Below are 9,030 nucleotides of genomic sequence, written 5' to 3'. Positions count from 1 at the left end.
ATTGCTTTGTTATCTATAACACAAAGTTAAGATGCAGAAGTGTTTTTCAAATGTTAGCATATGTTCACCTACATTGTTTTGGTTTGAGTACTTATCATATATATACACAATGTAATAAAGTGGCCCTCATAACCTTCAATTTTTCTCTATGTGGCCCTCGCAGGAAAATGTTTGGACACCTCTGGGTTGGGGTTAGGGTTAGAGTTACTAATAATGTGAGATCTTCCTTCCGCAAAATAGAAACAGGGATACCTCAGGGTAGTGTCTTGGGACCTATACTATTCAGTCTATACATCAATGACCTACCAGATGTATGCACAGATATAGATTTACAGATGTATGCGGATGACACAGTGGTATATACATCAGGTAAGACCTGTACTCTAGTTGCTGAGAAGTTAAATGCTCAATTAGACAAAATAGCATCTTGGCTGGAGTCATCCTGTTTAACCCTAAACACTAAAAAGACTAACTCTGTCTGCTTCTCCATAAAAAAGCTACCTCAAACAAACCTGAATATAAAAATTAATGAGGAGGTCATTGAACAAGTACCTGAAGTCAAATATTTGGGCATAATCATAGACTATCAGCTGAATTTTAAAAGTCACATTAAGAAGATGTGTAAAACCCTGAAGGCAAACCTAGGCTGTTTTAAGATTATAAGACACTGCTTAACTCTTAGCTGTGCTTTTACTTTTATGAATGCAATGATTCTGTCACACATATCTTATGGCTTAACCACATGGTCCCAGGCACACCAGTCATCAATCAAGACCATTGAGTGTCTTTATAACCGCACCTTGAAAGTTCTAGACAAGAAGAGTATACGATATCATCATTGCCAAATTTTAACCAAATACAATATTTTAAGTTTTACCAATTTTATTTTGTTACACACAGTCAAACTGGTTTTTAAATGCTTGCATAACTCTGCTCCCCAATTGCTCTGCAAGGCAATTACAAGACTGCAAAGTGGTACCAGATCTACCACCCGAGCAGTGTCAAAAGGCAACTGTTGTGTTCCATTCCGTAGAACATCTTTTGCCCAGACTGCCTTTTCAATAAAAGGACCACAACTATGGAACTCTTTACCGGACACTTTGAAAAGTATATTGGGGGCGGCATGGCGTAGTGGGTAGAGCGGCCTTGCCAGAAACCTGAGGGTTGCAGGTTCGCTCCCCGCCTCTTACCATCCAAAAATCGCTGCCGTTGTGTCCTTGGGCAGGACACTTCACCCTTGCCCCCGGTGCCGCTCACACCGGAGAATGAATGATGAATGAATGAGTTGTAAAAATGAATGATGGGTTCTCACTTCTCTGTGAAGCGCTTTGAGTGTCTAGAAAAGCGCTATATAAATCTAATCCATTATTATTATTATTATTATACCTGCACTTGTCACTTTCAAAAAACAAACAAAATTATGGCTAGTTGAGCAACAATCGTGTTCCCATGTTTAGTTTTTACTCATTTTTACTAATTGGTTTTTATCTAGTCTGCACTTTGTCTGTGTTATTATTATTATTATTGGCTTTTATCTAGTTTGCACTTTGTCTGTGTTATTACTATTATCATTATTATCAACTCACTCTATTTTTTATTTTCCTATTTTAATGATGTTGGATCTGTGTTGTTGTTGTTGTTGTTGTTGTTATTGTTGGGGACAAGTGTTGTAAATTAGCTTTGGCTACAAACACTGTGATGCATGCATCGGATAACTGTTTCAGATGTCTATGTTTTTGTATCTGTCCCTATTTCAAATAAACCTCTATAATAATAAGCAATAAATCTGAGGTTATTGAGGGAATACTCTTAGTTAGTGGCTTACTGGTTGTATAATAAGGCCATGCAGAATAAGGCATTAATAAGTACTTAATAATGACTAATTAAGAGCCAATATGTTACTAATTTGCATGTTAATAAGCAACTAATCTTACGGTTGCTTATTATTATTATTATAAGCAACTTAATAATAAAAATAATTATTATTATTAGTCTATAAGCACACATGAATATGTGTTCCCCATACTAAAGTGTTACCATGCTAGCACTTACAACTTTCTTTGGTGGCACCGCCATAGTTTATTTTGCAGCCGCACTGCACAGAGACCGCCTCCTACACGCCCTGCAGTAGGTGACAAAAAACAAATACTTTACATTAGGGATGTCCGATAATATCGGCCTGCCGATATTATCGGCCGATAAATGCGTTAAAATGTAATATCGGAAATTATCGGTATCGTTTTTTTTATTATCTGTATCTGTTTTTTTTTTTTATTAAATCAACATAAAAAACACAAGATACACTTACAATTAGTGCACCAACCCAAAAAACCTCCCTCCCCCCATTTCTTTCTGTTATCAATATTCTGGTTCCTACATTATATATCAATATATATCAATACAGTCTGCAAGGGATACAGTCTATAAGCACACATGATTGTGCGTGCTGCTGGTCCACTAATAGTACTAACCTTTAACAGTTCATTTGACTCATTTTCATTAATTACTAGTTTCTATGTAACTGTTTTTATATTGTTTTACTTTCTTTTTTATTCAAGAAAATGTTTTTAATTTAGTTATCTTATTATTATTATTTTTTTTTTTTTTAAAGTACCTTATCTTCACCATACATGGTTGTCCAAATTAAGCATAATAATGTGTTAATTCCACAACTGCATATATCGGTTGATATCGGTATCGGTTGATATCGGTATCGGTAATTAAAGAGTTGGACAATATCGGAATATCGGATATCGGCAAAAAGCCATTATCGGACATCCCTACTTTACATACGTTATTACATGCATATGCATAAATACATGTTTCAGTAAACACATATTCATACATACATGTGTACAGACTTACAAGCATATACATCCACAACACTGAAAACCCCACTAAGTGTGATTTATTATTATCATTATCTTAACATGGTATATTTATTATATGTATATATATATATCTTTTGTTTTTTTTGTCCTTGCTCTTATAATGTACCTATTTATCTAATGTACAGTCGTGGTCAAAAGTTTACATACACTTGTAAAGAACATGTCATGGCTGTGTTGAGTTTCCAATAATTTCTACAACTTTTATTTTTTTGTGATAGAGTGATAAGAGCACATACTTGTTGGTCACAAAAAACATTCATGAAGTTTGGTTCTTTTATGAAGTTATTATGGGTCTACTGAAAATGTGACCAAATCTGCTGGGTCAAAAGTATACATACAGCAATGTTAATATTTGGTTACATACCCCCTGGCAAGTTTCACTGCAATAAGGCACTTTTGGTAGCCATCCACAAGCTTCTGGTTGAATTTTTGACCACTCCTCTTGACAAAATTGGTGCAGTTCAGCTAAATTTGTTGGTTTTCTGACATGGACTTGTTTCTTCAGCATTGTCTACACGTTTAAGTCAGGACTTTGGGAAGGCCATTCTCAAACCTTAATTCCAGCCTGATTTAGCCATTCTTTTACCACTTTTGACGTGTGTTTGTGGTCATTGTCCTGTTGGAACAAACAACTGCGCCCAAGACCCAACCTCTGGGCTGATGATTTTAGGTTGTCCTGAAGAATTTGGAGGTAATCCTCCTTTTTCATTGTCCCATTTGAAGCACCAGTTCCATTGGCAGCAAAACAGGCCCAGAGCATAATACTACTACCACCATGCTTGACAGTAGGATGGTGTTCCTGGGATTAAAGGCCTCACCTTTTCTCTCCCAAACATATTGCTGGGTATTGTGGTCAAACAGCTCAATTTTTGTTTCATCTGACATTTCATGGACAATGATAAGACCTTCTGGAGGAAAGTTCTGTGGTCAGATGACAGCCATGACATTATGTTCTTTACAAGTGTATGTAAACTTTTGACCACGACTGTATGTATTGCTACATTTGAGTTGATAGCAATAGTGACGATAAAGGTAAATATTACTATGCTTTAATAAAATCACTACTGCTATAATACAGTGTAATATTTCTTAGTATTGTATTATTACTATAACATTTTAGACTAATAGTGTGGTGGAGCATGTAATATTGTTATAGTATATGCATATCCAAGACGATTATCGATTATTATTTTACGCAAAAAAGATAATTGAGAAGAAGTTGTATATCTATATAATATCCATATATTTGGGTAATTAGGAAATGTATCAAACATTCAAACTTTTAGACCAAAAAATCATTAAGAATTGTTTTTTTCTGCCTTTGTATAGTTGTACATAATCTAGAAATGTATCTATTAACACTTAATACAAAAATAATGACAAAAAAGTATTGGCCCATACATTATTGATACAGTATTTGTATAATCACTACATTTACCAGTTAATTAACAATTTAGACGAATAACTGAGAACATGTTTTAGCCTCTTTAAAATGTACAATGTAATATTTGCACAATCAAAAAAATAAATAATTAAAAATATGTAAATAATTCCATTGGCCTGTATAATGTTGATGTAGTATTTCCACAATGAGGAAATCAATCAATTCATTAAAATTTCAGACAAAAAAGCCATTCAGAAACTGTATTGGCATGCATTATATTAATATATTATTTGCATCAGAAAAATTATTAATTAATAACAATCTTAAATTAAAAAAAGAAATTGTTAAAAATATATTGTCCTTTATTTTGCATGTAATCAACTATAATTGATGGTTGGAAATACCACTGGATTGATTTTAACATGCCTTATAAACACAAATTCAAAGTGGCCGCCACAGCCTTTGATTTTAAAGGACATGGGAGGTTTTCCTCCTCTCCCAGGAGCAGAAATGGCAAGGCTGTGACCTTTGACCTTTTGATGAAAACCAGATCTTGCGCATAAGGAAATGAGTCTGGGGGTGAGCCTGACTAATTTGGTGGAGAAGAAAGGACACCGCCGGACTGATAAGAAGCCGTCGGGGGCTCAGTTCAAAGGCTTGAATTAGTATTATGATATCAAGTGTCATTTGTGGGCATTATGGCTTTTTTGTTTGTTCCTTCACATGGCTGATAAAAGTATGTTTACTTTGGAGAGAACAGTTTGAAAACACGGAATCAGACAGCCTAAAGCCATGTTTTTCTGAGGTAAAAAACAATGCATGTTTTTGCAATTAACAAACAATTGTGAGTGCTGTTTGTGCGTTAGTGTGCTTGTGTGTCAGCGTCAGAGCTGCAGCGGTGGGGGAGGTGACGACTTATTAGAGGAAAAACATTTTTCCTGTCCTTGGAACCAGGATATCCTTTGCAGCGTCTGTGGATGTGCAACTTGTGCCATTTTGTGCTCATCGAGACCCGAGATGGACGTAAAGGTTAAAAATAGAGGCGGTAAAGTTAACAATAACCAGCATGGCATGTCTGCTGTATTGTTGTGTGCTGAATAATGATCTCATTTCTACTTCTTCTTACACTTAGCATCACTGACACATCTAAAAATTGCCTTTAACACCGTAGTGGAGTTACGATATCAAAACAATGCTAAATTGATCCTAGCTGCACTCGGGCGGAAGGCAGGCACAGTTCCACAACAAAACTAATGAAATAACTGAATGAAACCGCTTTTCTTGTTGGAGAAATGTCTATGAAGTGATAGTTTCAAAATTAGTCTTTGGACATATGTATTCTCCTGATTCAGTCTTTGAGCTCTACAGCAGTGTTTTTCAACCTTTTTTGAGCCAGGGCACATTTTTTTCATTGAAAAATTCCAAAGGCACACCACCAGCAGAAATCATTAAAAAATGAAACTAGATATTGACAATAAAAAGTCGTTGGGTATGAATTTAAACCATAACCAACCATCTCTATACTTGTCTCAAAGTAGGAGTACTGTCACGACCTGTCACATCACGCAGTGACTTATTTTGAGTTTTTTGCAGTTTTCCTGTGTGTAGTGTTTTAGTTCTTGTCTTGCGCTCCTATTTTGGTGGCTTTTCCTGTTTTGTTGGTATTTTCCTGTTGCAGTTTCATGTCTTCTTTTGAGCGCTATTCCCCGCACCTGCTTTGTTTTAGCAATCAAGACTATTTCAGTTGTTGCTATCCTTCTTTGTGGGGACATTGTTGATTGTCATGTCATGTTCGGGTGTACTTTGTGGACGCCATCTCTGCGCCACACGCTGTAAGTCTTTGCTGTCGTCCAGCATTCTGTTTTTGTTTACTTTGTAGCCAGTTCAGTTTTAGTTTCGTTCTGCATAGCCTTCAATGCCTTTTTTTTAGGGGCACTCACCTTTTTTATTTTTTGGTTTAAGCATTAGATACCTTTTGACCTGCACGCTGCCTCCCGCGGTCGTCTTCATATTGTGATCACGACAAACCATGTTTTTGACATCTACAAAGCAATTAGCTGCCTGCTGCCACCTACTGATATGGAAGAGAATAACACGGTTACTCTGCCGAGCTCTAGACGGCACCGACACTCAACAACGGCACATTATTTGCGGATCATAATTACAGGTTTGCAAAAAATATTTTGAACCCAAATGGGTGAAATGACAATCCCACGGCACACCTGACTGTATCTCACGGCACACTGGTGTGCCGCGGCACAGTAGTTGAAAAACACTGCTCTACAGTGTAGAATGTCAATACATAGTTTCAAACTGGAAGACAAATTTTTTTCCTGCAAAAAAAACTAATTTAAACCATTTTATAATATAAAGTAGATATCAGGGGTGTCAAACAAGCTTTATCTCAGGGGCTGCATGGAGGAAAATCTATTTCCATGTGGGCCGGACGGGTAAAATCATGGCATAATAACTTAAAAATACAACTACGACAACTTCAGATTGTTTTCTTTGTTTTACTTCGGCCCAAAATTGTTATGATCCGCTGCCCGGATCATGATCTGTTTGGTTTTTGAACTCCCTCAGTTCCTGTTTTGTGCACCCCAGGGTTTGTTTTCAGTTACCATGTGTGCTTATTGTTTTCACCTCTCTCTGATTGGCGTTTGAGACGCTCACCTGTTTCCCGAGCACTGATCAGAGCGCTATTTAATACTGCCTTTTCCGGTCAGTCAGTCTGGCTTCCTAATTTGCTACCCGCAACAGTTGGCGACGACTTTGATTCCTGTTTGTGTATGCTAGCTCCCGCACTAGCCTCCTGTGCTATGAGCACACCTTTGTTTTTCCCTGTATGAGTTATCCCAATAAATAATTTCCTACCTGCACGCTGTGTCCGGAGTCCGTCTGCATCTTGGGAGAACGACCCCCTCATCACCATGCGACCCGGTCGTTACAAAATAGAACAAGCACATTCTGAGAAGGTACACATCACAAATAATCCTCTTGACAAAAACACTTCAAGTTTGTTGAAAATTTGGAAGAAAAAATTGGTGCCGTTTCAAAAACACCATGAAGAACACAATGAACTCAGACTTAATCTCAGTGTAAATACCGAGCAATTGAACTTTAAGTCACAGCCTATCTAGGGTTGAACAAAAAACAAAATAAAGCATAAATAAAAACTACTATCAACTACCACACTTGTCATTTCCACATATTAACCCTGTGCTAACCCAACAAACCATACAAACTGATGTAGAAATTCAAGAGGGTTGAGTTACTCCCTGCCTTTGAGGCATCACTGTAATACAAGCTGTGCAATGTGTGAACAATTGCAACAAATTAAAAATAAAAACCTAAAAGACTGACAGTATTGCAGTAAATCTCACATTGTTCACTTTCTTTAAATGTAATTTTTTTAAAAATTAGTTTTACAGTGGGTCGAGGGGGAGGAGTCGCAGCCCCGCTTTATCGTGTACCTCTTGCTTGCTGTACTTGCTCGCCCCAGTATAAACTATTTGCTTGCCTAACAGAATTGCTATTGCGACATCCAGTGGACACATTTAGAACAGCAGTTTCTTAAATTAATAATTACATTTTACACTTAGCAAACTCATTTCCTGGGTCGGATTGAACCTGTTTGACATCCCTGGTATATATTATAATATATATATAGTTGTATATATATTGCCACAAATGTTCCTTGGGGACCTTTACAAAATAATACACAAATTATATATATTTTTTTAATAATATTTCATCTATCATTAAAAAACACTGTCAAAGTGTCGTGAGGTTGATTTACAAATGTAAGAATTGTATTTAAAGTTAAAGTACCAATGATAGTCACACACACACTAGTTGTGGTGAAATTACCCTCTGCATTTGACCCATCCCCTTGTTCCACCCCCTGGGTGGTGAGGGGAGCAGTGAGCAGCTGCGGTGGCCGCGCCCGGGAATCATTTTTAGTGATTTAACCCACAATTCCAACCCTTGATGCTGAGTGCCAAGCAGGGAGGTAATGGGTCTCATTTTTATAGTCTTTGGTATGACTCGGCCGGGGTTTGAACTTACAACTTACTGCTTTGAAATTCTGCACACTATATATGTTATTATATAATATAATATGTGATATGTTCTTAAACAGATGCTGCAACCATTGCTGCCAACTCCTCAGTAAGGAAAGTAGCTGTCCTAAAAGTTGATAAATGAGTTCCTCACCTCACGTGCATAATGGATAGCAATGGATGCTGCAGGAGAGGCATAACGCTGAGGGGGAAAAAAAGTGAGTTAAAAAAAATGCTAAGTATGATCAGAGCTGTAAGTTCAACTTTGTTCTGTTGATTCTCAGCTTGTTTTATTTAAATTTGAATCAATTAAAATACCAGAGAGTTAAATTTGATTAAAAAACTGTTGGGTTGAGACATTATTCTCGTCTATTGACTGGCTCAGTAACATATTAACCGTAAAAATTAACTAAGGCAAGAGATAAGCTAGCTTCTACGTCTGTCACGACGCATGCGCATACCATCATTCCCTCCGCAGCAAGCGCCGCTGGTGGCTCCGCTGGGAGCACCGTGGGACACGCCCCTGCTCGTTCGTCGGCTGCGGGCAATCAGCAATCAACGCCCCTGGATCTGATGAGGATCGACGCCATAAAGACCAGCGCATCCTGAGATCCAGTGCCAGAACGTAGTTCGCTGTTATCAGTTGTAGTATTATCAGTATTTACATTATTCACATGTGAATAATGCTGTATAA

The sequence above is a fragment of the Entelurus aequoreus genome, linkage group LG05 (assembly GCF_033978785.1).
Source record: "Entelurus aequoreus isolate RoL-2023_Sb linkage group LG05, RoL_Eaeq_v1.1, whole genome shotgun sequence".
Lineage (NCBI taxonomy): Eukaryota > Metazoa > Chordata > Actinopteri > Syngnathiformes > Syngnathidae > Entelurus > Entelurus aequoreus.
This window is presented reverse-complemented; position numbering follows the sequence as displayed.